The sequence below is a fragment of the Lissotriton helveticus genome, chromosome 4_1, assembly GCF_964261635.1.
Source record: "Lissotriton helveticus chromosome 4_1, aLisHel1.1, whole genome shotgun sequence".
NCBI lineage: Eukaryota > Metazoa > Chordata > Amphibia > Caudata > Salamandridae > Lissotriton > Lissotriton helveticus.
Genome location: NC_136063.1, coordinates 1,118,518,327 through 1,118,543,620, shown reverse-complemented (window position 1 = coordinate 1,118,543,620; position 25,294 = coordinate 1,118,518,327). Strand labels below are relative to the sequence as shown.

The 25,294-nt window shown below is 49.0% G+C and overlaps 1 protein-coding gene across 6 annotated transcripts in view; it reads right to left on the bottom strand.

The window, feature by feature from the left end:
• PTPN3 (protein tyrosine phosphatase non-receptor type 3) overlaps positions 1–25,294 on the bottom strand; it is a 1,880,479-nt gene that overhangs the window by 840,831 nt on the left and 1,014,354 nt on the right. The gene's annotated exons all lie outside the window — the stretch shown is intronic.

Genomic DNA, 25,294 nt, shown 5'->3' with positions numbered 1-25,294 from the left:
TCAGCTCCTCCGTGGGTGACGGCTGTAGAATAAGATGGCCGTCCCCGAAGCCAAGCGGGATGGGCAAGGGCCAGACATGAAAGCCAGAAGGCACTGAAGAATGGGGTACCTGCTGCTCCTCCGACGAGCACCTCAGCCTTAGAAAGGGTGGGGAGCCACCCTTCGATGCCGGTGAAAAAGACACCACGCTGCGGCCAGTCTCCGGGGAAGAGGACACCAAAATGCAGCCAGCCTCTGGAGAAGAGGGAGCGTCCGAAGACGAATCCGCTGCACGACCTCTGTGTGGAGCCATGGAGTCCGCACTGAGAGGTAGGACACCAGCACCATCCGGGCCGAAGAAGAGACCGGATAGGGCTCCTCCAAGTCACACTGCACCGGGGACCTGAGTGGGTACCGGAGTGGGGACAGGAGTCGGGCTAGAGCCAAAGTGGTCAAAGGGCGGCGCTGGAACGACGCCAACTCGACCTCCGCCGAGGTAGCCGCTTGCGTGGAGGGACGAGAGGGACCGGGGGAGTGACCTGAAATCCTCCGCGAGCCTCGGTCCAGAATGTTGCAGAGGCGGTCCGGCGACCCATGTGGAGGAGCCAGAGACGACGTAACCTCCCACTCGCCCTCCGACAACAAGGCAGCCGCCTGCGGGGAGGAACGAGAAAGGCCCAGAGGGGGAAGAGGAGCCCCCACCCCACCTCAGCCAAGATCGGGACGAGGAGAGGTCATCGACCCTTGTGGTGCTGCCCGAAGCAGACACCGGCGCCTGGACGGCTTCAGCTCAGCCTTGGACGAGGCCTTCGCCTGCCCAGAGGGCGGAGCGGGGCTTGGGTATGCGACCCGAGCCCCGGCGACCTCCCGCGACACCACAGGGACTCCCGTGGGAGTTTGCGGCGAGGCAGAGGTGCTGTGGCGCGAAGGAGCGACCCCAGAGGGGCTGCACTCCAAGAACACCACATCCTCCAAGCCTGGATCCAAACCAGCCGGGGCCGGAGCCGCCGGCGGCGCCACAGAGGGATCCGTCGGCGCCCCATGAGGGGAATGAGGAGGAGAAGCCTGCGAGCCCCGCAAAGCCACAGCGTATGTCTCCATCTGGACTCTCGTCGCCCCCTCACCGGGAAACGGTGGATAGGAGGACGTGGAGACTCCACGCCCCCGGAAGGCCGAACACCAGCCCCCAGGGACAAACTGCGACACTTACCCACCGGGAAGCGACGCTCTCGCGACATCGGAGAAGGTCGAGGACAACGACCACGGCCGTATCTGAAGCCGTCCGCCGAAGCTGATCGAGGCGAGAAGGTCGACCTGGAGAGATGCGCCAATAGAAGTTTTATTCGGCACTCCCGCCGTGACTTCGGCTTCAACTGTTGACACGCCTCACAATCAGTGGAGCAGTGATCCTCCCCCACAAACCACATACAAATGAGATGAGGGTCCGTCGCCGACATAAGATGCCCACACGACGTGCAAGTTTTGAAGCCCGAAGCCTGTTCCACCAGATAGAGACAATTGGTGAAGAAAAAAGGGCCCCAAACAGGCCCGCAGCAAGACCGGATCCGCGTTGCTGTGGAAAAGGATAAAACTGACGCAGGTGCGCCGGGGCGGGGCTTATGTGAACTCGCTGAAGTCACGTGTGCGGACAACGCCTGGGCGGAGTCGCATAATGTCGCCCCGCGCGCAGGGATTCTGTGACAAAAAGTTTCCGGATCCGGTCTCACGCCTGGGGATAATTCTACGTGAAGGAATCTGCGGCTAGTAGTCTCTATCAGATACAAATTCCTAACCTTTAAATAGATACCGAAGTAAAACCTCCCCCTGAGGTGGGTTAGCGAATCTGAATAAACCAAAAGATCCTGAAGGACTTAACAGGCGAAGTGCACATCATGAGAGACCTGCCTGTCTAGGCAGTAATGTTTTGTGAACATATACAGGGATGCCTACATCGCTGCCTGGCAGATATCCAGGAGAGGAATGCTGAGCGTTAACACACTGGTAGCAGCCTTGGCTCTGGTAGAGGGAGCCCTCAAGTCCTCATTAGGGCTGTTTGTTGGCCAATGCGTAGCAGATCTTAATACACAGGACAATCTATTGCGAGGTGGTTCTTTCCTGTACAACTTTTCCTTTCTTTGCACCCACATAACCCACGAAGAGTTGATCATCCACCAGGAACTCTCTTGTGCGGTCAAGGTAGAACAAAGACGCTCTTTTTGGGTCCGGGTGGGGAAGACTCTTCACTTCTTTGGAGGGATGAGGTGCAGCAAAGAAGACAGGCAGGGTGATGTTCTGGCCTATATGGAATGGAGTGACAACATTTGGAAGGAAGGAGGCATGTGTCCAGAGGACCAGTTTGTCTGGTTACAAGGTGGTATAAGGAGGGTGCGCCGAAAACGTTTGTTGTTCGCTGACCCTCCAGGCTGAAGTTATTCCACTAAAAAGGCAGCTTTGATCAGTACACTAATATGACAATTGTGCAGAGGCTCAAATTGTGTACATATGAGAAATGTAAGCACCCAGTTGAGTTCCCACTGAGGTATGAAAAAGGGTTTAGGTGAAACATATTTTGCAGTCCTTTAAGAAACCTAGCCACAAATGGTGACGTAAAAAGACAGTTGCTGAGATGACAGACAGGTAAACCTCAACTGTGCCCAAAGCAGAGCCCGCTAGGCCACAGACAGAGCAAACAAAAAAAGAATTGTGAGAGACGTGCAGAGACACAGTATGGGAGGCAAATCAGAATTGAAACTTTTCACAATGGTAGGCTTATACTGTCCTGGTGGAGGGACGCCAGGCTGCTAGAATAACATCACAAAATTCGGGAGAAAGATCGGAAGCAGTCAACTGTCACCACTCAATTTACATGCTTGGAGGTGGAGGGTGAGCAGTTTTGGGTGAGAGACCCCGCCCTGTTGATATGACAGAAGATCCTCCGGAAGAGGCAGCCTGACCAGAAGACCGATGGCAATGCTCAACAGCTTAGAATACCAGACTCTCTGTGCCCAATCTGAGCCACAAGAATGAATTAGGGTGGCCGTTCCTGATCTTCTTGAGAACTCTGAGCAGGAGTGGTATTGGCATAAAGGTGTACAGCAGTCCGAAGTTCCATTTGAGATGAAAAGCATCTCCGAGCGAGAAGTGCCTTGGAAACTCCAGCACGTACAACAGCTGACACTGCACATTCTTGCCGGTGAACAGATTTCACCAAGGCTCTCTCCACTGCTGAAAGAGACCTTGGACCACCTCTGGGTGGAGACAACATTTGTGATCCGGTTGACATCTTCGAATGAGTTCAAAATCCCCTGTGTGGTTCCAGCCATGTCCAGAGGTGCTGAGACACTTGACACATGGTCCGCAACCCCATCCAACCCCGTTTGTTGCAGTACCAAATGGTGGTGGTATTGTACATGAACACCTGCACCAGCCTTCTCTTGATCAAAGGAAGAAATGCTTTTAATGCTGAGCCAATCGCCCGAAGATCCAACAGGTTTATGTCCAATAGGGATGTGGTGTCCACCAACCGCAATGACTTGCTGGTGGAAGAGAACATTCTCTTTACCCAACATGTCCACTCTATGCAGGGAAGTGGTAGGGAATGTGCCAGTGTGAAGACGGGATGAGGAGGCTTGGACCACTAAGCGGCAATCGTCCTATTCATAGGAGCCACCGTGGAGGGCTTGGACAAGGCCCCAAGTAGGACATCCACAAGGGCTTCAATAAATACGAGTATGGGTTCTGAGGGGGAACTTCCTGGCTGCAGCACCTCTGTCAAAACATTTGTTTTGACTGTCACTGAGGGTAGGTCAGGGTATAGGATCTGATCTGTCCTGCACAGCACCAAAGCAAAAGAAGCTCCTTCGTCGTAACCAGGGAAAACCATGCCAGAGTCATGTGAGATGTTTAACCCACTGGCTTCACCCAGTTCCTCATATCAGTTGTCCTCCTCAACCAGGTCCTCTCCATACGGGTCCATAAACCCCTCTAAAAGGTCTCCATCTCCAGGCTGATACATTAAATAAGGTTCTGTCTCTGCTCCTCAGTCGGCACTGGATGAGCCCATCCGGCTCCATGTTGAAATCTGGCATGATAATGGGGACGGTGCTGCCTTGGGGCATCAGTGGCGCCGGCAAGGCGGTACCAGCACTGGACAGGGGACCGAGGAAGATCTCGGTTTCACCGGCGGCTTCGCTCCAGATCCGGCGAGGGATCTATAAGTCAAAAGAGGCCATTCAAGAAATGACTGGGGGGTAGCTTAATTGGAATCAGCACTATCTGGTATGGAAAGGAAAAAACTAGCATCAGAGCTCCAAGGTAATGCCTATATAGGTAATGTGCATGTCACTTCCGGTGCGATCGACACTGTACCAAATGATGCCTCCTACCAGAGTGCAGGGGTACTGCTTGAAAATGTACCGGATCCAGTCTGACGCCTAGGGATATTCAAAGGTGAGGAATCTGTGGCTAGAAGTCTTCGGAAGCATGTTGACAACCTTGTGCTCTATCTGGAGTTTGAGACTAGCGGGGTCCTATTCCCATTTTGATTTCTAGTGCTTATTTTGAGACTTACCCAAAGACTGACAAGAACGAGGATCGGCCATGTCAATGACAAGGGACTCGAGAGCTTATGGTGTGAAGTCTTCTGATGCTCGGCAGCATAGAATTTTGGTCCCATATGGACTTTGAGTTCATCTATGCACAATCCTCCCAGGTACTGGACTGATGCTCTGGTCCTAGGCACCACAGGTATACCTCAAGGGGCATTTGTCACAGACGTTTACTTGGGACAGTACCTGCAAGTTTTAAACCCTACTGTTTTGGGGGGGTGACATACTGTCCCTTGTACACCGGTAATAGAAAATTTAAGAGAAAATTACTTGTCAAATACAAGAGGAGTAAGCTGACGATCCATGTCTAAAGGCGCAGAAAGAAAGGATGCGATATTAGAGAGCGTGGGAGGCACTTCTATGTGCTTTGTCATTTCCAGAGCGGATCAACTTTGCGCTGAGCAGCAAGACGCCACCTATCGGTGTGCCGAGGTACTACCTTTGAGAATCCGGATACAGTCTGACACCTGGCGAAATATTCACAAGGGGAGGAATCCGAGGTTAAAAGTATCCATCAGAAAATTATGGTTTATGGAAGAAAAAAAGTCAGTACAATCAGAAATGTATTACCTTTTAGTTCATTGCATCTTTTAGAAAACTTCCCCTTGTGCTTTTTGGTGCCAGGACCTTGGCATGCTGAAAGGGTTGAGCAGACAATTTCTCACCCATCATCTCTACCTACCTAGTATCCCTTTCATACATGGCTGCCTGGTGCCATCATGTCCACCAACAGCACAATTGTCTCTCCAAAGAGAGGAATATAAGACTAAAATACCCCCCTTCTAAGTTACTCTCAAAACAGCTGCACTGGGGACCACCTAGTGTGTATCATGCAACTTGTGTTACTGCATCCAAGATGAAGCAGAATAATATGAGTGAAATTTAAAAAAAACACTGATGTTAAGAGTCCTGAGATGTGCCTAAACACACTCCAGACATCCAGTTACACAACCCAGGTGCTGGGACCAGATTGCTTCAAACATGGGAGAAGCCTGCACACGCTCTAGCACGACAAACACTGCACATCCTCCAGCACATTAAGTGCCAGCTGCAATAGGAACTGCATTAACATCATCCCTCACGGCAGGTGCTGTCGTAGATGGGAACAGCCTGCAAATTCTACAGCATACCTGGCACAGTACGCCTTGCAGCATCTCTTGGGGAGAGGAGTTGGTTTAATGGCTAGAGTGGTCGACCTCAAATCTGGGGAACTGGGTTAGAGTCTCTGCAATGACGCTGAACATCCTGTGATTCTGGGCAAATCACTTAATCTACCTGTGCCTAACAAAAACGAATGTGTCCTCAAGTAACACAACTGGTGCTATGTAAAGCGCTCTGATACCCTATCCAGGTCAGGTACGTGCTATATAAAACTCTGCAAAATAAAAAAATTCATGGATCAATACACCCACAAATATGCCAGGCATAGCACACTTTAAAGCATGTCACCACTGGCACCAAGAGAAGAAACGTACATACTCCTAAGCAGGTGAAGCATTGTGCACCCTCTTGCACACAAGGCACCACAGGGAACAACGTATGTACCTTCCACTATACGAGGCAGGAGTGGTCCCAGTACCCTCCACTAAGCCAGGGCATTTTCACACTCCAGCACTGTAGAGACTGAGAGCAGCTTAAGTAGGCATATCACTGTCCATCATTCAGAGCTCACCAGCAGTGCAATACTTCCGACAGTTCCAAATTATGGCTGCTACATTGGCTTCGATACGTGAGGCATGCAGGTATCACAAGCAAAGGAAGAACTGACAAAGTCAATAAGTCTGGCATTGACAAGCTGGAGCAATGCAATATATTTTTTTAACTGTGAGTATATACCACAAAAGTAAAAAGAAGTGAAAACGTTGAAATGCGCCACTGCCCAAACTTTGCAGCCATATACTTACAATACACTTTTTTAATTAAATAACTAATAATACCCAGGCCATACTACTGTAATAGAACAATACCCATTCTTACTTGTAGGTAGGTGTATGTAGAAAAGCGTAGAATTACTTAGTTTTAATGTACAATCTAGGAAAATATTCCCAATCATGCAAGTAAAACGTACTATTGGATTACAATTACGGTAAGCCGAACAAAAAAGAAGTACAAAAGAAAAAGAAAAAAGATAAAGAAGGGAAAGAAAAAACAAAGAAAGAAAAAAATCATAGTCAAAGAAAAGTATCGGCTCACCATCCCTGGCTGTGAAGTGCACTTCATTTCAGGTGTACAGATGAGATCAAGGAAAAATGTTAATGACAAATGAACAGAACAATTAACGCCATTCTATTTATGTATAAATCTGTGTTATTATTAGTTTCGTTTTCTTTATTACATGAGCAAACAATATAGCTGATGCAGTTCTTATATCAAATTTAAAACAAACATAGGTCTAGCTTTTGCAAGAGTTAGAGCTATTGATGTTGTAAATGACAATGTCTTTTACACATGTGTTATGGAGTTAAGTGGAAATGTGTGGTATGGAGTGGTATTATGTGGGTTAGATTGGAATTGTTAGTTGGGGAATTGTCTGGCATGGAATAGTGTGAAGTGGAGTGGACTTATGTGGTATGGTGTGGGTTAGAAATGGGGGTCTTTAGATGGCAGAGGTAGGTACCTTTGACCATGTAGGGGCCCTTGCTTCTAGTCAGGGGAAGGCGGTACACTCCTGGATAAGCCACGCTCACCCCTTGGTAGCTTGGCACAAGCAGACAAGCTTATCTCTGAGACAGTGTGTAAAGCATTTGCGAACACATACAGTAATACAGTGCAAACACTGCAAATAGACACCACACCAGTTTAGAAAAATAAGTAATCTTTACTAGATTTAACACAAGACCAAACGACAAAAATCCACAATACTGTAATCAAAAATAAGTCTGTAAAATGGTAGAAAATAGCTTAGTTAAATGTAGCTGGTAAATGCGACACTTTAATCTCACAGTACCTGGTATACGTCACGCAATACAAACAAAAGGGTCACAGGGAAGTTGATCCGCCGGTCCTTACACTCAGGGGAGTGGATGTGTCGGTTCCTTACTGCAGCACAGGGGAGGTGATGCGTGGCTTCCTTACTGTGTGGGGAGTTCATGGGTTGTTTCTTACTGCAGCCCGGTGACGATGCGACAAGATGGCGCCTCAATGCGATGCAATGATCTGGTGCTATGCGACAAAATAGCGTCTTTGATGCGAAGCGACAACGTGGATGTGATGCGTGCACATCCGACGGCGGCTCAGTGAACTCATGAGCCGTGACAGGCCCAGCAACACACTTCTCCGGTGATGCGATGGCGACACACCTCTGGGGAAAGAACGCGCTTTGTCTGTGATGCGACAGCAAACAGCTGCGGCGGCGACACACTTCTTCCTCGATGTGTCACACTTCCAGCTCCCAGCGACACGCAGTCTCCAGAGGGCCCAAAACAACAGCAGGCACCTCTCTGCAGGCAGAATTCGCAGCAAGGAAATTCAGGGAGAGCTGGTGGTGAAGTCTTGGTGTCCCTGTGACTTCAGACAAGAGGCAATCTCAGCATCAAGCCCTTGGAGATCTTCCTCAAAATAGTAACAGTACACACAAAGTTCCTTTTCTCCTTTCCTTGGCAATAAAGTAACCACTGCAGGCCAACCCCAAACAGCAAACAGCACAGGGGCAGTCTTCTCCTTCAGCTTCCTGGGTTTCTTCTCCTTGGCAAAGGTTTGTCTTGATTCCCAGAAGTGATCTAAAGTTCTGGGGTCTGGGCCCCAATATTTATACTGCAAAATCATTTGTCCTCTGAAGGCAAAGGGTGCCTGTGCCCAGACAAAACCAGTTCTGCAGCTTCCTGGCACAAGGTGGGGACAGCATTGTTTGGGAGCAGACCTGGCCCAGGTAGCTGAAATGAAATCTTCTCCCACATTCTCTATTCTATGAGGGCTCAGGTCGGTGAAAGGAAATCTCCGCCCCCTACTCTCTATTCAATGCAGGCCCTATTCAGCCCAGCTCTGACCCATTAGACTGCTGGAGCCAAGGTCCTCTCCAGCCCCCTGTCACGCACAAACCAGACATGGAACACACAAACCTAGCAGAGGCATGCTGGATGGTTAGGCAAGAAAATACTTACTTTCTAAAAGTGGTATTTTCAAACTCAGAATGTAAAAATCACCCTCACTAAAATATGTATTTTAACATTCTGAGTTCAGGCATACTAAACTCGCACTTCTACCTCTTTCCCTGGGTCAGTTAGGATTATAAGATGTTATAATCAAACTGCCCATTCCGGCCTATGGGAACAGGTAGCCTGGCAATAGCGAGAAACAAAATTGGCTGTAATTCACTATCAGGACATGCCACACACATCAGGGCATGTCCTACATTTTACATACAATGCACCCTGCCCTTGGGCCTACCTTAGGGGTGACTAATATGTAGAAAAGGGAGAGTTTAGGGACTGGCAGGTGGAAGTACTTGCCAAGTCAACATGGTAGTCCCAGACTGCACACAGGCTCTGCAATGGCAGGCCTGGGCCATGTTTTACAAGCTGCTTCTGTGGGTGGCACAATCAGTGCTGCAAGCCCACCAGCAGTTTTTGATTTACAGGCACACATGGTGCACTGTACGAGGGTCTGACAAATAAATCAAATAGCCATCCATGGAGTCACTAATTCATTACAATAATTAACAATAGGGGGCACTTGCACTTTGTCACTAAATAGCAGTGGCAAAGTGCCCAAAGCATCTAGACCAGCAAAAACATGGGAGGCAACAGCAAAGAATGGAAGGGAGACCCACGCCAATGGTGCCAGGTCTAACAGTGTGCAGTGGAATTTTGTGGCTAGTAATTATGTGGTGTTGAGTGTACCGGAATTATGTAGAGTGAGATTGTGTGTCATGGAGTGTAACTTGGGGATTGGTATACTGTGTTGTAGAGTGGTATGTAGTGGAGTTTAATTATGCAGTGTGCTATTGAATTTTGTGGCAAGATGTTGCATCTGTGGTGCGGATTGGATATATGTGGTGTGTTGTGTAATTGTGTGAATGATGTGGTTTGCTGTCGAATTATGTGGTTGGAATGGAAATGTGTGAAGCTGAATTGTGTAGCATGGAACTGTGGTGTGGCATTGAGTGACATTATGCTGACTGGAATTGTGTGTCATGGTGTGGAGTGTATTTATGTGGATTGTTGCTATGTGGCATAGAGTGGTTTTATGTGGGGTTTATTTATGTGGTATTGAGTAGAGTGTGATTAAGTGAAGTTGAATTATGTTGTGTTGTGTGGTATTATGTAGTGTAATCATGTTGGTTTGTGTTGAAATGTGTGGCAGTGAATTATGTGGTGTTGTATGTCACACTAAACGTCCAGGTAAGCCACAATGTACCAAGGCAGACTACAGCTCATTCAGTGTACCGCTGATGGATATAAATACATCGGACAAAAGAAGCTCGATTGAATAAATACTGAAACAAATGGCCTAGTTCTCTCCTCTGTATTTAAAATCTCCACATAGATAATAACGAACAATTTACTAACCTTTTGGTAACAATGTATCTGTAAGAGACACCGGTTAGTTATAGATTCCTTACCTTAGAATTACCCCAAGGCGTCAGACTCGATCAGGAGTATTTTTTTCTAAGCAGTACCCCTGCGCGTCAGATGGTGTCGGTCAACTCAGTGTCCGTCGTCGTCATGGTCGCCGGGATGACGTCGCAGTGCCTACTTAGACGCCGCCCTTGCAGGCTGAAGTCAATTCTGATGCGACTTTCCACACCAAAAGCCCACAGCCATGAAGTCAGTTCACAGAGCGGGGAGGATGGGTGGGGCGGTAAGGAATCTATAACTAACCCATGTCACTTACAGATACAGCCTTATCGAAGGTGAGTAACTTGTTCATCTGAAACAGACAGTTAATTGTAGATTTCTTACCTTAGAATAGATACACCAGCAATACCAACCCCGGAGGAGGGTCTGCAAACCAAGTTCACACCAGAAAGTCCTAGAGGACAGAACGGGCAAAATAGCCGTCCCTCCGGAGTTCACTGTCCAGGCAGTAATGTTTGGTGAATGTGTGCATAGATGGCCATGTTGCGCCTGGCAGATGTCAAGGAGTGGGACTCCACATGCCAAAGCAGTAGTTGCTGCCATAGCCCTAGTGGAATCACACGCAGCCCCACTGGAGGTTCCTTTTTCCGTAAAGCCTAACAGATTTTAAAACAAAGAACAACCCATCGGCAGATGATACGCTTTTGGACAGCCTGACGTTTCTTGGCACCCACGTAGCCAACGAAGAGTTGATCATCCTCCCGGAACTCTTTGGTGAGGTCAAGATAGAAGGTGTACGTTTACGGTCCAGACGGTTGAGTCTCTCCTCCTCCTTGGAAAGGTTTAGAGGTGGGAAAAAGATGGGCAAAGTTATCGTTTGTCCTATGTGAAAAGGTGTAACCACTTTAGGAAAGAACAAGTGCTCTTCCTAAGCACCACTTTGTTCGGATGCACAGAGTAGAAAAGGGGCTTAGAGGAAAGAGCTTGAAACTCACTTACCTAACGAGCAAAGATGATGGCAACAAGAAAAGCAGTTTTCAAGGTAAGGAGCCTGAGAGGACAGTTGTGAAGAGGCTCTGAGGGAACACACATAAGATAAGTTAAAACGAGATTCAACTCCCACTGGAGCATAATGAAAGGAGATGGAGGAAAGAGATGAATAATGCCCTTAAAGAATGTTTACAATAGGGGACTTGAAAAGAGGGCTGATCTGGTAGCCAAAGGAAAGTAGTAATAGCAGCCAGGTAGCCTTTTAGAGTGTCTACAGAGCAGAGCCTTGCTGGGCCAAAGAAAGGATGAACAAAAGAACCTCAGAAAGAGGAGCAGAGAAGGGATCCACAGCCTTTGCTGTGCACAATGCCACAAACTTATTCCATCATCAGGTGTATACCGTTTTCGTGGAGGGACACCTGGTTGCCAAGATGATGTTACAGACCTCGGGGGGGGGGGGGGGGGGGGTCAAATGCTGCCACTCAATCTCCACGCAAGGAGGTGGAGGCTGAACAGGTTCAGGTGGAGGTCCGTCTCCTGCTGCTGCGACAGAAGATCCTCCCAAAGAGGCAGTCTGACCTGAGGATCAATGGCCATGCTCAGGAGCTTGGGGTACCAGACTCTTCATGACCAGTCCAGAGTCACAAGAAGGATTCGGGCCCAGTCACACTTGATCTTCTTCGGCACTCGGGGCAGAAGTGGTACAGGTGGAAAGGGGTACAGGAGGCAGCAACTCGACTCAGCAAAAGGCGTAGCTGAGCGAGTGCCACCTTGGAAACTCCAATGAGCAAACCTGCTTGCATTGCGTGTTCTGTTTGGTGGAGAACAGATCTAACCAAGGCTCTCCTCTCCCCACCACTAAAAGAGACCCTGCACCACCTCCGAGTGAAGATGCCATTTGTGATCTACCAGGCACCGACATCTGAGTTCGCCCGCCCTGGAGTTCAGGGAACCTGCCTGGTGTTGAGCTACCAGGGTCATACCTTCATGTTCCAGCCATGTCCAAAGGTGAAGAGCCTCTTGATATAGGATCCAAGATTCATCCCACCTTGTTGCAGTACAACATGGCAGTGATGTTATCTGTGAACACCTGTACTACCTTCCCCTTGAGGGAGGGAATGAATGCCTTCAGTGCCAGGCGAATCGCCCAAAACACCAACAGATTGCTGCTTTGGAAACTCCAACAGGCAAAACTGCTGACATTGTGCGTTCTGTTCGTAGGCGAACAAAACGCAACCAAGGCTCTCCTCACCTGTACTACCTTCTCCTTGATGGAGGGTGTGAGAAGTTGCTGTCCACTAATTAAAGTGGGCACCTTGCACAAGTCCAAACGACCTTTATTGATGATTAGGTTAAAGACAACCTTTATTGAAAGCTATCCTAGTGGTAGCTATGGAGAGCAGCCTTCAGGCTAAGTCTCGAAGGAATGTAAAGCAGCCTGTTTTACCGGATCATAACCTCCTGAATGACCAAATGAAAAGAGAACCATACAAATGTTATTATAAAAAATATGTATTTATTGTTAAACTCTCTCTACTAATCTCTTTATGAGATTAGAGCACAAGATACACAATATTAAATCACTAGAACAACAGTAAATAGCACAATACACAGTGGGCTCCAAGGGGAGACCAAACCATATAAAAAGAAAGTGGTATAACAACCACGACTTGACCAGACACAGTACCTAGAGAATGTAGAATCGCTGGGACCCCAAAGAACCACCCAAGGTAGTGACACAGGAGACCCACTGAGGATGTTTGCAGTGTGAGAACACAGACACGAGCTCTGTACAACTCTATGGGAAAGTCGCAGTTGGAATTTTAAGGATTAAAGGACACTTAGGAGAGGACTTTAAGGTAACCCTTACAAACTTAGAAGGTTCTAAGGCCAGCACCCTTGAGAGTACCGGAGTACCCGTGTTACCTCGCCCAGGGAAGCCGGGTGCATAGGTGTCAAGTGGTGTTGGGCATCTTCGTCGTTTTCAATGGCGTGATGCTGAAAAGTGCAGCTGCCGTGAAGAGGAAAAGTGTCCGGAGTGATCTAAGCCTGGATTGGCGCTGAGAAGAACCTGAAAGCAGAGGGGACAGAGTCTGGGTCACTTCAGGGTGACCAGGGGTTCGGTAGATGAATGCCCACCAATGTCGGGTGCTTCAGGTGAGAAGAGGTGAAGCTTGACTCTGAAGCCACGGGGACCAGGAGACGTTGAGGATGACCAAAGTCTGGGGTGAGCTGTCCCATGAAGGGTGTTGAGCGCTGGGGGGTCAGTGTCCGGATTGAACACCAACAAGCCTTGGCAACGACAACCCTTGCGGTCAGAGTAAAGATGCTTTGGTGAGGATCAGCAAGGTCCTGGGGACTCTCCAAGCAATGGAGAGTCAGGGCATGTCTGGAGCAACCAGGAAAGCCCACTGAAAGTCAAAGTTACCTTCACAGGGACCCACAAGCCAACAGACCAGGGATCGCGTAGGGACCTCGAGAGGAAGCACAAAATACAAGCCAACATAACACTCGTAGAGTGTAGGCCAGTAATCTTCAGTGGAAGCACTGGACGGGGTCAGGACTACAAGTAGCCCGAAGAACAGCCTCAAGGATCACCAAAAAACATATGCTGCTGCAAATAGACACGGTGTCCAGGAGTATGGGTTGCACGGTCCCCACGAGGGCTGCGGGTTTCAGGTTTGTTGAGAGCACTAGTCGATCTCGAGGACACTTGGGAACCCACCTCCTGTTTTGCAAAAATCTTCGGAGTCCTTAAGAGCTTCGGAGATGCAAACTGGTCAGAGGCGTCTTTGGTGTCTGCTTAGCAGGGCAGTAACTCCTTTACTCCAAGGGAATTCTTCAGTCATCCAGCGTAGTGTAGATAGTCGAAGGTACCTGGTTTCTGTAGCAAAGTTTCGTCCAGGTAAATCTAAAGTGCTGTAGTCAGGGGTTCCTACTTTATACCCGAGGAAGGGGTTGGACAAACTCTGGGGACCCACCTATGGGAGGGTCAGGACAGAGGGGTGGTTACACCCATGTCCTTTGTCCAGTTTTGCGCCAGAGCAGGAGCAAATGGCTCCTGCAACCGGTTTGAGCTGAACTATGCACAGTTACACCAAATGTGCCCCCAGTGCAGACATTAAAGCACTCCCAGAGTGCACCCACCCAGCCCCAATACACAAAAGCCTGTCTGGGAGGTGGTTACACCTCCCTGTGACAGGAAGCCTATTGTCATACCTTCCCCTGCTCAAGCTTGGCTCAGCAGCAGGAGGGCAGATGCATGTCTGTGGCTGGCAGCATTCATCTTGTGATGTCAGGATCGAGAAAGCTGGCACCGGGTGTACAGGTGTAGTCATATTTCTCCCTCTAGGAGGGTGGAATCATACCTCCCACACCAGTTAATGGTGTGGAGGTATGATTCTAAGGTGTTTGACACCACACACGACATGTTTCCATGCAACCGTTTTAAAGTTAGCATTTACAGCGAGGTTATAATGCACTTAAGAGTATATGGTTGGCTGCATCACAGAACAACCCCGGAGAATAGATTCCGGAGGCTGCAGAGGGGCTCTGCTCATGCATGGGCACCCTCTCACATAAAACCCAGCACCCTGCCTTCAGAATTGATAAGGTCTGCCATAGGGGTGACTGATAGGTTTATATGTGCAGTGACATAAGGTAGATATAGTGAACCTATATCTAAGTAAGGGGTGCATGCACCACCTTACACAGGTTGTAGTAGCAGACCTGTGGTGTCAGTTTGAGTGGTCTCCCAGGACGGGAATATGGAAATAGGCGTCCTGCAAGTCCAATGCCACCATCCAGTCTTCAAGGTCGAGGCAGACCTGAGCCAACATGAGCATTTGGAACTTGCCCTTCTGGAGGAAGCGGTTGAGGGCCCGAGGTCTAGAATAGGACGCAGGCCTTTGTCCTTCTTGGGCACCATAAAGTAGTGGGAATAATAACCATGACCTACTTCTGGCGCAGGAACCCTTTCGATTGCTCTTTTGGCCAAGAGAGCTGAGACTTTCTGGCAGAGAAGTGCCAAATGATCCTCCGACATGTTTTCGGAAGACGGTGGCATGAAGGGAGGGGCAAAGCGGTACAAAAGGGGGTGGTGATGGACGGAGCATCTGAACCAATCAAACACTCACACCCAGTCAAAAGATCTGGGTTTAATCCATCACCGTTCTTTAGGCCACTCTGCCACCCCAGTTCAGACATGGCTATATGCAAATCAGTCTGACCCTGTGCCTCATGGGAACAGTCCAGCCCGAACTGCCAAGCCATGCCTTCCCTGGACCAGAAACAAGCTTCCGAGGACCGGTTTCTGGCATTACAGCCGTCTTCAGCCCGGCTTGCTTGAATCCAGTGGCAAAGTGAGCAAGGGACTCACGTCTGAGCATACCCTGCCACACTTATGGCGGCCAAAGCGGTACAAAAGGGGGTGGTGATGGACGGGGCATCTGAACCAATCAAACACTCACACCCAGTCAAAAGATCTGGGTTTAATCCATCACCGTTCTTTAGCCCACTCTGCCACCCCAGTTCAGACATGGCTATATGCAAATCAGTCTGACCCTGTGCCTCATGGGAACAGTCCAGCCCGAACTGCCAAGCCATGCCTTCCCTGGACCGGAAACAAGCTTCCGAGGACCGGTTTCTGGCATTACAGCCGTCTTCAGCCCGGCTTGCTTGAATCCAGTGGCAAAGTGAGCAAGGGACTCACGTCTGAGCATACCCTGCCACACTTATGGCGGCCAAAGCGGTACAAAAGGGGGTGGTGATGGACGGAGCATCTGAACCAATCAAACACTCACACCCAGTAAAAAGATCTGGGTTTAATCCATCACCGTTCTTTAGCCCTCTCTGTCACCCCAGTTCAGACATGGCTATATGCAAATCAGTCTGACCCTGTGCCTCATGGGAACAGTCCAGCCCGAACTGCCAAGCCATGCCTTCCCTGGACCGGTAACAAGCTTCCGAGGACCGGTTTCTGGCATTACAGCCATCTTCAGCCCGGCTTGCTTGAATCCAGTGGCAAAGTGAGCAAGGGACTCGCGTCTGAGCATACCCTGCCACACTTATGGCGGCCAAAGCGGTACAAAAGGGGGTGGTGATGGACGGAGCATCTGAACCAATCAAACACTCACACCCAGTCAAAAGATCTGGGTTTAATCCATCACCGTTCTTTAGCCCTCTCTGTCACCCCAGTTCAGACATGGCTATATGCAAATCAGTCTGACCCTGTGCCTCATGGGAACAGTCCAGCCCGAACTGCCAAGCCATGCCTTCCCTGGACCGGTAACAAGCTTCCGAGGACCGGTTTCTGGCATTACAGCCATCTTCAGCCCGGCTTGCTTGAATCCAGTGGCAAAGTGAGCAAGGGACTCACGTCTGAGCATACCCTGCCACACTTATGGCGGCCAAAGCGGTACAAAAGGGGGTGGTGATGGACGGAGCATCTGAACCAATCAAACACTCACACCCAGTCAAAAGATCTGGGTTTAATCCATCACCGGGAGGGGCAGTCTGGAAGGGGAGGGAGTAGCCCCTTCAACTGTTTGCAAAACCCACCTGTCCGACGTGATGGATTGCTAGTGAGGGTGGTGATGGAGAATCCTGCCACCCACTGGCCATTGATGGACCTGCAGATTCGGACTTAGAGGGTTTGGAGGTTGCTTCAAGGGGGGGATAGGGTGGACTGGCCTGCCAGCTGGCTCCCAGACCCGCGAGGTCGCTGGGTCCCATGTCAGTGGCCACGCAAAGGCTGGGCACCTTGCATGGACCGGTGGCTGAACTGGGCAGGACATGTTGGGGTGCCCCTTCCGTAGCCACTGTAAGGCGGTAAGCAGACTAGGGTGGACAGGAAGCAAGGCCCAAGGATCTGACAGTAGCCCGAGAATCCTTAAAGCTCCAGAGCGCGGAGTCTGCTTTAACTCAAAAAAGGGGACGGCCATCGAAGCGCATGTCCATCAAAGTTGACTGGGCAGCCGGCGAAGAGCCAAATTTCCTCAACCAGGTGTAGTGCCTAAGGGCTATCGACGTGGCAGTCCTTCTGCCCAGTGAGTCGGTGGTATCCAGTCCACATCTTTTTGTGAATATGGCTGTGTCTCTCCCATCCACCTCTGCCTGGGAGAGAATGGCCGGAGCCTCCTCCAGGCAATGAAGCAGCACTTGTGCGATCCCAAGGGGGACGCTGAATTCACAGACTGCAGTGCCAAGCTGGAGGGAGATAACATACGCTACCCAAGATGATCCAGCTTCTTGGATTCCCTGCCTGAGGGAGCCGAAGGGAATGCGCCCTTGGAAGAAGAGGCTTGGATCACCAAGCTCTTGGGGGAAGGATTTTGGGTGAGGAAAACTGGGTCGCCCGGAGCCGGGCGGATGAGGCGAGTAATTGTCCTTTCCACAGGAGGCCTGTGTTGGGCTTGGACCGGGTGCCCAGAAGGACGTCAGTGAGGGCTTCATTGAAGGGAAGAAGGGGTTCCCAGGAGGTTGCCGCAGGCTGAATCACCTCTGTCAGGAGATTTGTCCCGACTGCCTCTGAAGGGAGTTCCAGGCCCAAGGCCTCGGCTGCCCTTCGCTCCACCACAGCGTAGGACGCCCCCTCCTCCATAGCCACGGTAGGGGGAGAAAGCATGCCAAGGTCTGGACAAGTGTCCAGGCCACTGGCATCACCCAGGTCCTCTCTACAGTCTGGCTCTTCAAGCTGGTCTGCCAAAGGGTCCAGCGACCCCCCATCACCACCTTCTGGGCGATAGGGAACATCAGGGGAACAAAAGTACCCTCCGGCGTCGGATTCGACGTCAACGAACGTCGGTCCGGCTCCAGGTCCATCTCAGGGGTGAGGATGTGGACGGAGTCAGTCGGGGGCACGACTGGTGTCAGGGGCATCATCACCAGGGAAGGCTGAGTAAGGTCGACCGGAGTCGATCCGGATCCAGGGCTGGATCCACGGGAGCCCTCCGTCGCCGGGCCGGAGCCGCCGGTATCAAAGACCCAGGACCCCCCACCCGTTCCGCGAGGCCCAAAGGTGCGTCGGCATATTCGGGCAGCCCAAAGATACTGTGGAGGGCTTCGTAAAATGCACGAAGCTGGGCAGGGGATGCCAAGCTCCCGGAATTGGAGGGAGGCGCAGAGTCGTCCCTGAAGAAGGCACCGAAGACGGAGCCCTAGAGTGACAATGCTCTGGATCCTGCATTGCGTCAACCGACCAACATGGAGAAGGCGAAGAGCGCTGGTGCTTCTTCGCCACTTTCTTGTGCTTCGACTTACCCGAGGACATCGAAGACTTAGACGAGATGTGATGGCTACATGAGCAGTCTCTAGACCTTCTCCTCGAGTGAGATCCGGAGCGACGTGGAGCTGATTGCCAGGCCTCCAAGAGCTTTCGGGACCACTCATGCACAGACTTTAGATTCTTGGCCTGGCAGTCGGAACATGACTTCGGGTCGTGGTCGCGCTCCAGACAGCAAAGGCACAAGTCCGTCACAGACATCAGTTTGTGACAGGTCTCGCAGGGTTTAAAGCCGGTCCGACGATGGGACATCCCTCACACACCAGGAGTTGAGGACTCGAAAAGAGGTCGACAAAAAGTGGAAAACAGCTTAGTCAAAAAGTGATTAAAGGGGTAGTTCTTCACAGGACTGCACTAGGCGGGCGTGGAAAAAGAAAGAACTGATTTCAGCGAGCAGGAGCGGCATCTAAGTAGGCACCGCAACATCATCTCTGCGACCAGGACGACGAACAAGGAGTCGATGCCACCGATGCCACCTACCGACACTCTCTGGGTCCAGTATGACGTCTGGAGGTAATTCTAAGGTAAGGAATTCTATAACTAACTGTCTCATCAGATTTCTTTCATACATATGATTTATACACCATGATCTTTTAACCAGATTTTGACTAACATAAACGAATCCAAATTTGTGCAGACATACAAATCACATTTAACTTTCTTAAATACTAGCATTTGGTATCGTTCAATTAAATCTACTAATTTGCAAAAACTCAAAAGGGAGAAAAAGGAGGCAAGACTTCACAGCAAGTGGTTTCCTCAATTATGGAAATAAAATTTACAGTATCAGATTTGCATCCATGTGGAAAACGCTTCGAGTGTGAATGTCATGCAAAAGCAACATTTTCACTCTTTTCATTCTCACATTTCCCCTGAAAATTTCTACCGCTCCTACTCCGGATAGAGAGAGATAGAGACAGAGAGAAATGGAAGGAGAGAGGGAAGAAGAGAAAGGGGGAAGTAGAGAGCACATCTGTGTTTCAGGGTGGAAAGTACAAGCAAGTGACACGAATACTCACAAGATGATTGGTCTTTGCGCTCCTACCTACGTTTCCAGGTAAGTTCAGTCAGAAATACCCACACACCAAAGCTAATACAAGATTTGAATACAATTCAGCATACTGATAGAGGTTCACATTTACACTTTACACATGTAATGTTTCACCATTTCCAATTCTGTGAATTAGAAGGCACCAAATACTTGTAGGCCTTGCTTTACCCGTGTTACTGTGGGCTAGGAAATGCGCGGTCCTCTAGTGTCATCACTAGGCCTCAGCCAGGTGAGATGGAAAAGCCTTGTTGGAAACAGAAAGGAATACACACTTACCTTTCTTCCCACTTAAACTGTGCCCTCGTCTACACCAGAAAATTAGAAAAATGGCTGTAGCTGATTTAATATACAAGGGAAAATGTCTGAAAACCCAAGTTAAACGTACACAAATGCAAATTCACAGATTTTAAGTGAATAAATAACGTGCACATGTGAAGATATACTACAATTTTCATGCAATTTTACATACGTTTTTAACAAATGCCAAAGAAAACTGGCAACCCTAGGTTTATATAGAAAGCAACACTGTATTGTCATAAAACCATATTTAGCCATCCTTTTAAACCGATGACCCAGTGTGAGCACAGTGAATTATACTATTGTCAATTATTTTCTTTAAAAAGACGTTGCCTATTATAGTTAGAAAGTACTTCCTGTTAAGTTATAGCAAAAGCAGTAATTGCGTCTCCCGGATGCAGGTGAAGGTGAAGGGAGAGGCCAGAGGAAGTCAAGGACAGCATGGAAGATACTAAGGTAAAGAGTACAGGCCTGGCCCTTCACAACATAAACACCATATGAACACAGGACACTTTAAATATGCAAAATGGATGCTCGATCCTGTGGTTATCCTGCATTGAAGTCACTGATTTTTTTTAGGTCGAGCATAGGCATCATGCATGCATTCCCTACAAGACATGCTGTATGTACAATATGGGCTTAAATCACACCCATTGATTGCCATTGGTTCTTTGTTGTGCCAGTCAGAAATGCCCGGCTCAGCCAGTTCCGCTGCTGACACGCTCTCTCTCTCATGCTCCTAGAGACACTCAGCCTGGGCTGGGCACTGTCAGAGCGCGGAGCAGATCCTGCTCAGTCAGGGGTAGAGCTCACAGGAGCAACCAGCGAGAGTTTCAAAGAGATGTGCCTAAATTCATCCCATTTACTGAGCAGTAAAGCTATTTGGTGCATTTTAGGGTCTATTCACTGCGACAAAATTATCAAGATATTAGTGGTACTGGAACCAACCCATTACAAAAACATGTTGTTCTGCTGTCATTTGTGCGCTTTACTCTGTGTCCTCTCTTCTACTGGTACTTGATTTACATGTGATAGAATGCTTGCATTGCTTTTCACCATTTTTGGAGCGTTTTAACACCACATGAATGACTTCCATATCGACTTGCTATATGTGTACTCTGTGCTGTATGTTTCGGAAGTCCTGTGCATGTGCTTTGTGCGCGCCATATTTTCTGAGCTCGACACTAAAGCATGTTTCCCTGTATTTTGTGACCTGCCCTATTTTGTGGTCTCAGTGCTGTACATCTCCGACATGTGTTTACTGTGTTTTGCATGCACCCTTTTCTACCCATACTTAGTGTACACAAAACTCCACGTGTCTCAACAACTGGACCCTACGTGAACTTGCTGTGCATGTTTTATAACATACTGCATGTGCACTGCTGTGTATAGTCTTTTTTCCACACTTACTATGTGCTGTACACACATGCACTCTGCTTCACATACACCATGTTTACTGTGTTTTACATGTATTTTGTGCTCAATATACTATTGTCTGTCTGTATTTGAGGTGTTTTTGCTTTACGTTTACTTAAGGCTCTGTGTGTCGTCTGTGCACTTTCTCCTTCACTTATTTGCTGCGTGCATTCTACTCTTTACGAGTGCTCGATGCTCTTCGTATACTATATGCACGTTAAGAACTCCGCTTTGAAGTCATTGTGTACTTTATTCTGGGTTCTGAGTGCACTTGTGGATTCTGCTATTTTGTATTCTCCGCACTTGCTGTGCTTTGGACCCATAGCAATGCTAACGATGTGCTCTTTGCTCTACCACTATTATGTGCTCCAGGTGTGCATCATTCTGCATACTCTAAACACAAACTTTGATGTCTTTAATGGCTAATGTAATGTAGTGGATAATGTGCTACATAGCTAAACAATTATTTTCCTAGCACCTGGATACCCTCACGGGTGATGAGAAACACTCTACAACTCTACTGATTGATATCTAGTTATTTATTGTTTTGGACCACAAAAATTTGTTTAGCTCGAATTTTTATTATAAACATCTTTTCGCGATGGTTTGGTGGCTTCTCACATTGCACTCTGCTGAAGAAAAGATGACGTTTGCAGGACAGGCTTGTTGTATTTCTATCTAGGACCCTAATTCGATATTCCTGATTTATGTCCTTATGTGGTTATAATAAATAATACCCTTATATAGGCATAAGAATCATATCCATATTTAGTCGTAGCCCATGCGGTCCACATTAAGCAAAGGCTACTTGCCCAGACTCCTAGAAAGTACAACGAGTTCTCTAAACAAAACAAACCTCCAGCAACCTGGGAAATCCCCATGGCTTTTGTTTTGATTTGTCCTAGAACTCCTCCTGTGGGCACTGTAAGAACGGCCAGTTCTTAGTGACATCTTTATTGACGTCTTAAGTCCAACCTTACGTCAAACCCGGCACCTTTCATGTATAAATATACCAACGTTGCCTTAAGCAAACACGGTGGTTTGGAGCAGAGCGGCTATCTACTTGCCCGAGAGCCCAGCTGATGCGGAGAGCCCACGGATGTCGCTCCTCCCTTTTGACGCACTGAGAGAGACGCTGTCTTTTCTCCTGCCGAGAAATCCAGCTCCGGTGTTCAGCCGCCTTTGCGGGTTGCTGGGATATCGAGTCCTGAGAGAGAGATATCAGACCTCCTGCTTTCTATTACCCAGGTACGGAGCTGACTAAACCCTTAAAGAGAATTCTTGACTCAGATTCTTGGCAAAACCAACTTAACTTAAACTGCTACTTACTTACTCCTTCCCACGTATTAGGCTTAGGTCAGGTACACCGGGGTAGGCGTATTTAGAAGCACCAGTTGAGTACGTTAGTCAATGTATATATGTATGTATATATTTTATCTATTTTAAAGTATCATATGGCTAAGAAACCATATCAATGCTTTTACAGTATTATTTTATAATACTCCTTTTACTGTACGCACTTTACTTTATGCTAAGTATTGCAATTGTGGCAATTCATTTCTCTTGCATGAGAAAGAAGACTGCTCAATAAATAACACCTTTTATTGAAAACGCCCGTCTCTCTATTCTCTGCACTCTGGTGAAACTAAGTATGCACGATTGACTGAGTAAAATAGCTGTCTATTGTTTTCACACGACTCTAGAGATACACTCTTATTCTGAGGGAGCAAAGTTGTCATGTTATATAGTTGTCAGAAGCTAATCCCTTCTTGTCTAATCAGGAAAGTTAATTCCTTCTTGAACATTCGAGAAAGTTTCTAGTGACCTCTGAACTAGCTGGCAAAACTAATTCAGTCTAATATAGTCAGTAGAGACCTAGTCGACTTCAGTCCTACGTCTACACTGCTGTTTATATTATTCCAATGCGCAGAGCCTATTGGGAATATAGGATCTACACTACAGGCTCATCTACCGGAATATGATAATTCAACGCTGATGCCCTCTTAATGACACCGTAAGCAAAAAGCAGTTACAAATGCATCTTGGATGAGATAGAGCTTTGTCTGGTCATCTGCGATGTACATCTTCCCATGGTATCTCTCCTCTTTCTAAGCGTCTGTAATGTCAAAGTGCCTCTTGGAGAGGAAAGAAAGTGCTCACACGCCTGCTGTGCCACGGCTCTTACTCAAACATGGCTTATGCTCATAAAACTATTCACAATTAAAACAAGTTTGAAGGGTTGGGAAGGGAACGGGGGTCTGCAACACAAAAAAATGGTGGGTGGGAGGAGATTCTAAAAGCAGCAACACGGAGAAGGGAAGAGCATGTGGCGTAATGGCCAGAGCTGCCGGCTTAGGATCTGATGAACAGGGTTTGAGTCCCGGTCTCAACTCACAATCCGATTCTGGGCGGATCACTCTATTTGCCTGTGCCTTATGTAACCAAGTAGTTTAGCTAGCATTCATGTAAAGCGCTCCAATACTTTCTAGTCAAGTTAGCGCTATAAGCAACTGTAAAAAATGAAGTGTTGGTGGGAGTGTAAAGCTGTAACAAAGTTAAAGAAAACGACATGAAAGTTGTAAAACATGCACTCACGGAAGAGTGCTTAGCGTTGGATAAACACAAGATAAAACTTGTAAAACACACACACTCTTAACACGAACAGTGAAGAAAGAAAAAATATAGTCCTAAAACCGAACAGATAAACATCCAAAGCGTAAAGATATAGTACTTCACCCCTGCTACTTGGGAGAAAAAGGCGGGACAAAGAGGAAGGATTGACCAATCAATCAATCAATCAAGAACATTTGTAAAGCGCGCTACACACCCACTATGGTCTCAAGATGCTGGGGGGGGGGGGGGGGGGGTGAGTTGCTTCCTGAAGGAGAGATGGTCCTGGGTGAGTCGTAGGTGGGTGGGGAGGGTGTTCCAGGTCTTGGCCGCCAGGTAGGTGAAGGATCTTCCTCCGGTGGTGGTTCTGCGGATCCGTGGGACGGGGGCGAGGCTGGCGGAGCGAAGCTGGCGGGTTGGCGTGATGAACGTGAGGCGGTTGTTGAGGTAGTCGGGGCCCAAGTCGTGGAGAGCCTTGTGTGCGTGGGTGAGGAGTCTGAACGTGATCCTCTTGCTGACGGGGAGCCAGTGCAGGTCCCTCAGCTGGGCGGAGATGAGGCTGTGTCGGGGGATGTCCAAGACGAGTCGTGCTGAGGCGTTCTGGATGCGCTGGAGTTTTTTCTGTAGTTTGGCGGTGGTCCCAGCGTAGAGGGCGTTCCCGTAGTCCAGACGGCTGGTGACAAGGGCCTGGGTGACCGTTTTCCTGGTTCCAGTGGGGATCCAGTGGAAGATCTTACGGAGCATGCGGAGTGTGTTGAAGCAGGAGGAGGTAACGGCGTTAACTTGCCTGGCCATCGTGAGGGAGGAGTCAAGGATGAAGCCCAGGTTGCGTGCGTGGTCCGTGGGCTTGGGTGGGGGCCCCAGAGCAGGGGGCCACCAGGAGTCGTCCCAGGCGGAGATGGATGGGCCGAGGATGAGGACTTCCGTCTTGTCTGAGTTCAGTTTCAGGCGGCTGAGCTTCATCCAGTCTGCGATGTCTTTCATTCCGTCCTGGAAGCTGGCTCTGGCGGAGGTGGGGTCGTTGGTGAGGGAGAGGATCAGTTGGGTATCGTCGGCGTAGGAGATGATGTTGAGGTTGTGCTTGCGTGCGATGGCTGCGAGGGGGCTCATGTAGAGGTTGAAGAGGGTGGGGCTGAGCGAGGAGCCTTGAGGTACGCCGCAGATGATCTTGGTGGCTTCTGCGAGGAAGGGCGGGAGACGGACTCTTTGGGTTCTGTCGGAGAGGAAGGAGGTGATCCATTCCAGGGCCTTTCCTTGGATCCTAGCGGAGGCGGGTTGTCAGGGTGCGGTGGCAGACCATGTCGAACGCGGCCGAAAGGTCGAGCAGGATGAGGGCGGCGGTTTCTCCGTTGTCCAGCAGGGTCCGGATGTCTTCGGTGGCCGCGATGAGGGCGGTCTCTTTGCTGTGGTTCGCTCGGAATCCGGACTGCGATGGGTCGAGGGAGCCGTTCGTCTCCAGGAAGGCTGTCAGCTGTTTGTTGACGGTTTTCTCGATGACTTTTGCAGGGAAGGGGAGGAGCGAGATGGGGCAGAAGTTCTTGAGGTC